Source organism: Sinocyclocheilus anshuiensis, unplaced genomic scaffold (genome assembly GCF_001515605.1).
Source record: "Sinocyclocheilus anshuiensis isolate Anshui unplaced genomic scaffold, SAMN03320099.WGS_v1.1 scaffold1509, whole genome shotgun sequence".
NCBI lineage: Eukaryota > Metazoa > Chordata > Actinopteri > Cypriniformes > Cyprinidae > Sinocyclocheilus > Sinocyclocheilus anshuiensis.
The window spans coordinates 530,012-537,943 of NW_015547723.1; the positions used below are offsets into that span (position 1 = coordinate 530,012).

The following is a 7,932-nucleotide window of genomic DNA, read 5'->3' on the forward strand; positions in this document are numbered from 1 at the left end:
AGAAAGAAAGAAAGAAAGAAAGAAAGAAAGAAAGAAAGAAAGAAAGAAAGAAAGAAAGAAAGAAAGAAAGAAAGAAAGAAAGAAAGAAAGAAAGAAAGAAAGAAAGAAAGAAAGAAAGAAAGAAAGAAGCATATATCATCTGTTGATCTCAAAGCTCCTGATAGGTCTGTTCTGAAAGGTTAATACATTACTGCTAGAAATAATTTCTCTGTGGAGAAAACGAATGGGATTTTTACTTCCAGAATCCCACTGTTGCACTTTATTGGGTAGTGCATGCTGTTATATAGTCTAAAACGTAAATTAGTCATGCAAGTTTTTCCGTGACTGGTTGTTACCTTATGTAAGGTCCTTATGTCACATATCTTTTGTGCAAATATTAAGAATAGCCACTGAGTTTTTTTTTTTTTTTACAATGTCCCATAAGCATAAGTCTCATAAGCCCCCTGGTCTTTCTCAACATGCTTTTCTGTTTGAGCGGTCTGGCATTAGAACTGGATAGTTTGATCTAAAGGTCTGCATAGACCTTGTGTCTCGGGTCAATGGGTCTTTTGTACTGCAATCAATTTACAGCATCTTGCCTGAAAAGCAGCAACGGATGTAAAATGTGCATTAAAACTGTCTTTCACTGGAGGCCCTACTTTTAAAAAAATATCATTTCAAATTCAACATGAACAGGGTCCCAGAATGCACCCTTCTCTGGATTACGTAAATGCATAAATATCCAAAAAAGCATGAGTTCAGCTCAGGTAGATGGCTTTAATGAGATGACCACCTCCCCCCATTTCCTCAAGAAAACGAGGGGAGAAAAAGGCGAGTGAGAGAGCTGCACTTCATTACAAATCATTCTCCTGTTTTTAAGTGCAATCATAACAGTTTCCATGACATCATCAGCTGTCAGTATGGGAAGCCGGTCCTTTATATTGTGAAACCCAAACCAGGGCACAGAGAGGAAACCGGCCCCCTCACGCTACGAGAAGTCCCACTGAGAAACACACTCACAACGATGAATGTTACACATGCGTGTAAAGGTGTGAGTGTGTGCACAAAGCCATGGCATAACATTAATAGCTATAAAAATTCAAACAAGGCCACTCAAAGGTCACCACATACAGTACATTGGCATGAATGGATGTCAAACTTAGGAAGGCGGTATGACCAAAATCTCCTGTCATAACAGTATATTCCACAATAGAGCATAGAGAATTTTTTACAGGCAATTATAAACCAAAATGTTTTACACTGTATGTTACATAACTATCTAGTGATATCTGTATTACCATACTTTGGTGACTTAAATACTTTTTAAAAATGTGACTTTATCTTTTTTTCTCTCTCAAATTTGGAACTTGATAGACAAAAACCAAAAGGTAGCCCTAATATTAATCAAAACAAATGAATTAGTCTCATTAGTGCAAAACATCTTCACATTACACAGCACAAAACATTAAAGCAATATAAATATGACCAGATAAGCCACGAAATAGCACATTCACACATTATGTGCGGTATTTAATACAACAAAATGGATACGTCTAGCATGATGCATCGCATCAAAATTAAGCTCGACACTTGCACGTGCGTCGCATTGCTGCTTTCCGAAATGTGTCAGACTGCAAGTCATACTGCAAATTACGTGTAACATTCTCAGCTCTGTTGAAAGAGGAAATACAGACACAGACACATAAAATTCTGTCAAAAAATACCACATCCATATAGTTAGCATGTTGCATGTCGCCATACCACATACATTGTGCCAAATCGTTCATTTTTACATACTTTTCAGCTGCCATAGATAATTATTAGAGTGCAACAGCCTACCTTTTTAGCACCCTTCCGGAAGTAGGATTATAAAAAAAAGTCTTCATTAAAGAGTATTAAGCTGTGAACCAAACCAACCAGCTATTCACCAGAGGTGAATCATGACAATCTTTAAATTGAAGCAAAAAAGTGTTTAAAAATCAGAGAAAAAGACAAAGGTACAAGACTGTAAAACTAAGAGCAATTTAAAACTATTGATTTAAAGATGCTGATGTATAGAAAATATATTTCACCTTTTTTCCAAATATGCATTTTGTTTGAGAGCTTAGGGAGATTGATTAACCTTTCACAATTAGTGGACAGGCACCAAAGTGTTCTTTTGACACGACTCTCTGATTTCTTTGCAGAATCATAGTTTTTCAATTGTGCTGTTAAACACGATTTAAAAAAAAAAATGCAGGGCTCATGGCTTCCACAAAAGTATATCAATTAACAACCTCATTGCTCACAGTATATCTGTCTTTAACAAAAATATTAACAGGATTTTTTCTTTCGGAATCAACTGTTGCACTCATAAGCAAACACAACACAGGCCAATTCAAATTACAGCACTAGAAAATAAATTGATCTGTACTGAGAGACAAGTGGAAAAAGAAACGTGTTCACAGATTTGATATTTCTACAGGCATATGTGCAAATGTCACCTTCGACAAAAGAGCTGGCGTGCAGAGCATATTTTAACACTTCCTCTGGACGTCTTGTTTTTATGACCCCTCAATCCGTGAATTCTCATAAGTAAGAGGAAACAAGTTGAAGTTCCAGTGCCAAGTGGGTAAACAGAAAAAAAACAAACTGTTTAAACACACTTGACTGAATTTGTTTCTCACGATCTTAAAACTTAATTATTTTTTTGATGTAGAATGTTTCTATGATGTAGAATGAAGGTTCATTTCTTACTTCTAAACCAATTCTACTGACAGAGTCTAATAGTATTATAGGCTACAGACAACATGGAAGGCTGAATAAACACCATGACCATTATAATCATTCACACACTCTTCTTTTCCTCTTTAACTCAATTAAACCTCCCTATGTCCTATGAAAAATTGATTAAGAATCAATTTAGTTGTGAATTTAGTTGTAAGAGTGTGTGAAAAAAATATCTGTTGAGATCTTGAAACAGAGGCCTTGAAGTTTGCTATAAATACCTCCTCTATCCAAAGGGAACATTATTTAGCTCAAGATCATGAGGGGAGGGATGTGAGTCAAAAAACACACAACGCATCAAAGCAGGTGTCCGTAAATAGGGGCCCGTTAGATCATGCTGCACACACAGAGGCCACAGGAGTTCATCTTCTCTCACTCCCCTCTCTTCCCATTGGGGTTTTTGGACAGACAGGCTTTAATTTTGGCATGTTTTGTCTGTCGTCTCTGCTGTTTTTGGCTGTCTATATTATGTGTAATACGCTCAACAAGTTCAATGAGTTCATGTGGCCGCCTTACCGTATATACTATCTCACAATGCTACGTGACTGAAGCCTAAACCCCATTCTGCTAAAAAAAAAAGTCTGTCAAAGCCCAAGCTTTTGATTAAACACTGGAGCCCAGCCATGTGTCAAATGTCCTCTATTGAAGCCCACATCTCTCAAAGTCTTTTTCATTACAGGATGAGACTAAGAAAAGGCATTTCTGAAGTATAAAATCCATTTTTATTGAGCCCCTTTCATTAAGGTCACAAAATCAGTCAACTGTTATCTAAAATATTCACAAATATCTATTCAGCTGTGCAGACCAACAGAAATACATGTCTGTACATCCATTCTCTCAACACTAGTTCTACAGAAGAGGAAAAAACATTTAGAAAAAAAACCTTCAAAGGTTATGCTGTCTGCCTTATTTCTCATTGCTGCAGTCTTATTCATGGGTAAAATTAAGTCAAAGCTTCCATTACATCCTCTGAACCTGCTGAATTAATGAACTGTCCTCAGCTGCACAGGAGCATTGCAAAAGAAATAAACATGGGTAAAATAAGGCTAAAAAGGCTGACAAAAAGGCAAAAAGGCCCCAAAGCAAAAAACTCACTTTACTCTTTTTACAAAGCAAAGGCAAACAGACTTGCTGTGCATTTACTGTCAGGTTCAGTCCACACTGTATACAACCATTTTCTACACACATGTAGATTTGAATAGCAGTGTACAGTACATAACTAAAAGCAGTAAGCTCACCCAAACATACAAATTCTGCCCTAATCTTGTTCCAAACCTGTGCTTTCTTTCTGCAAAACACAAAAGATATTTTAAGAATAATGTCCAAACAGCATTCAAATAAAATCTAACTACTAGATGAAAAATAAGACTTGAAAAAATGTAAATGAAAAAAACCCGAAGTACTACTAAAACTTAAAAATTGAATAAAAATACTAAAAGCCCAATTACTAAAACTGACAGTATACAAAAATTCGAAATATTAATAAATGCTATAATAATGTATAAATGATACTAAAATAGCACTGATGTCGAAGTGAGGCATTTTAAGTCGTTCATCAGTTTTCAATTATTTATAGAATTTAAAGTTGTATAAAAATAATACATTTTTGGCATACATTTTTGATCAAGTTTAATACTATCAACCTAAGTGAGATGCAGTGTTTTTGTAAGATGAAATGGGACTATAAATCATTATTTTTATCATCATTATATCATTAAATTACATAAATTATATTATCAATCAAACGTATACTTCAGTGTAGTTACTGTATCTACTTTTTTACACTTTAAATGGGGTTGCTTGACTGTAATTGAACTACTTTAAATTGAGAGCAGCTTGTACCTTGGGAAGCTCTGTCAAAGTGGCTTCCCAGCACTCTACAGTGGGTACGGAAAGTATTCAGACCCCCTTAAATTTTTCACTCTTTGTTATATTGCAGCCATTTGCTAAAATCATTTAAGTTAATTTTTTTTCCTCATTAATGTACACACAGCACCCCATATTGACAGAAAAACACAGAATTGTTCACATTTTTGCAGATTTATTAAAAAAGAAAAACTGAAATATCACATGGTCCTAAGTATTCAGACCCTTTGCTGTGACACTCATATATTTAACTCAGGTGCTGTCCATTTCTTCTGATCATCCTTGAGATGGTTCTACACCTTCATTTGAGTCCAGCTGTGTTTGATTATACTGATTGGACTTGATTAGGAAAGCCACACACCTGTCTATATAAGACCTTACAGCTCACAGTGCATGTCAGGGTCTGAATACTTTCCGTACCCACTGTATATGACAGTTAAGACAGATTTGAATATATTTGTGAACTTTAAATGCCTGAAGGCTTTTCAGATTTGTATAGAAACCTACATGACCCTCTGCAACCCCCCTCCAACACGCTGTGATTTTCCCCATCAGGTTTTTACGGCATCGGAACAGGAACAGACATGTCCTCACATTTCCTTGAATTCTTTATCTGTGGAGATTCATAGGATCAGTCACATCAACGTGCAGACGGAGGTTTGTGATTAATTAAAGCCATATTCTTATATTCTAGTAAGAGGAGATGAACTAATCGGATTCATTCTTTTTCTGAGACCACTTGGTTAAAGCAGAACCCAGCAGAACAAAACGTCACCAGTGGCTCTCAGGGCACGTTTTTCATTGTTCAGTACAGGTGACAAATTCTGAGTTTAGTCGGCATGTGGGTATCACAGAGCTGGCACACAGAGACCTACTCACATGGAAGGCTGAAACCCTTTAATTAACAATCAGACGGATACACACCTCCTTGAGACACAATTTCTGATGCCTACAGTGTGGCTCGCCATTTACCTGTCAAAGACCCAGAGGAGAGAAAGAATAGACAAACCACAGCAAACACAAAGCATGATAATTATATGACGACCTCCCATTGATTTTTGATCAAAGAACTCTTTTCTGCTTCTCTTTTGATGTTGCACTGAACGATATGTAAAACTGGCTTTTGCTAATAAATGAAAGAATGAATGTTAATGCGAAGAAGAGTGCATACAAAAAACAGACCTCTAGAAAGTTGCATGTACTGCAACAGTGAACCAATCCGAAACGACTAACCTCAGAAATTATGGCACAAATTTGCAATAATTTCAATGTAATCTTATTTAGAAACTTTTCATAAGTCTGAAATCTATTGTGTAACACTGCTGTGCAAGTTATTTTTTTTTTTAATAAAAAATGTCTTTACTATACTGCAGATAAAACCAGCCAATTAGAATAGTTCAACAGTCTATCATTCATTTTGCATGTTCAGGTTTGCAGACAGGGGGTGTTGACAGCCGGAACAGCTGAAAACGCTTACAGCACCTTTAAGCAAATCTCAAACGCTTATTTTGCATCCCCCACCTCTAAAAATACTTGGCTGACTTTTGGACAACCTGTGAAGATGAGAATTGCCCGAGAGAGAGTGAGATGTTGAGTTGATCATAAGTTGGGTTCTCAGACCAGCTTCTTGTCACATCGACTAAAATTAATGGGAAAGTTATCGGTGTGCCCACAGAAGGCATTCTGGGATTGTTCTCTCATTATTATTATATAGTGAAGTGAAATGACATGTGGCCAAGTATGGTCACACACACAGCAGTGAACACACACACACCGTGAACACACACCCGGAGCAGTAGGCAGCCATTTTTTGCTGCGGCACCTGGGGAGCAGTTGGGGGTTCGGTGCCTTGCTCAAGGGCACCTCAGTCGTGGTATTGAAGGAGGGAGAGAGCACTGTACATTCACTCCCCCCACCTACAATCCCTGCCGGTACGAGACTCGAACCCACAATCTTTGAGTTACAAGTCCGACTCTCTAACCATTAGGCCACGACTTCCCACGATATACAACTGGTTACTTTTTTAGTTTCAAAATGTCTTAACATTTTTCATAACATGTATTTTGTTCAGCAAGGGTGCATTAAAATTATCAAAAGTAACACTTGTAAAATGTTAAAATCTGTTCTTTTGAACTTTCTATTCATCAAGGAATCTTGGGAAAAAGTGGTTTCCATAAATGTTTAAAAGCAGCGCAATTGTTTTCAATATTGATAAGAAATGTTATTTGAGCACCAAAAATTTACAAATTACAATGATTTATGAAGGAAATGTGTATGAATATGAAAATTCAACTTTGCCATCACATGAATGATTACATTTTAAAATATATTAAAATAATTACAATTTCAAATAACTTTTTTTCACTTTTTTTTTTTTTAATCTTTACAAATCTGAGCCCAAACTTCTGAGTGGGAGAGCATCTAAACATTGAATGTAATTTTTGTTGATGCATTAAAAGAAAAAGTGTCTGTTAACACAATAACATCTGGTATCACTTTTATAAGTATTTTCTTTTTTCTGTTTCATAGAATAACCCTCCTCAATTGAATAAAGATGACGGGAAAGTGACAAGAAACTGATCAAACAGCACTTGAGAGAAGAAATTGACAAATGAGAAATAAAGAGAATGGTGTAGATGAAAGATGTCTCTTATTCCACTGGTCATGAAAAATAGCATTTTCAAAGTGCTTGAGCTGAATGTTTTCACTTGTACTGTCATCTCATGGTCATGTCCACTCTCTAAGGTCTAATGTTATAGCATACGATGGCTGGGAACATTCATTTGGATGAATGAAGCAGACGAAGTGGAGAAATTTGGGTGGCATCCAGCGGTCATCTTTTTGAAGAAGGACACTTGAGGACAGAATCTTCCAGAACTTAAAAAATATATATTAAGTCAGTTGTCACATGTTTCAGGAGTTCATTAACATGCTTGTTTTTGCATTTTTTTGTTGGTTTGAATGTTAAGGAAACATGTCCAGGTCACATCTGACTTCAAACGAATAAAATATTTAAAATAGAAAAAATTCAAACAATTTTGGGATATTTTTGCATTGTGACAATCCCTTATTTTTTTTTAAATTTGCATTCCTTTACATTCACATTCTTGATGATTTTCTTTAAGGAACCCATCATTTTTTGCATTATTGCGGCTAAAATGCCACAAATATTTAAGTCAGCATAAAGGCAATACAACCTATGATGCTTTTTTTTTTTTAAAGATTTTTACTATTTAAGTGACATTTCATTCACACTGTATAAAATTTTAGTTTTTCATCGAAAAAATGTAAAAAATAATGAAAATGCCACATTGGAGAGAG

General features: G+C 35.8%; 1 pseudogene; it reads right to left on the bottom strand.

The window, feature by feature from the left end:
* Positions 1-1,644: 1,644 nt before the first annotated feature.
* LOC107704233 (dual specificity mitogen-activated protein kinase kinase 6-like) overlaps positions 1,645-7,932 on the bottom strand; it is a 15,076-nt pseudogene continuing 8,788 nt past the window's right edge.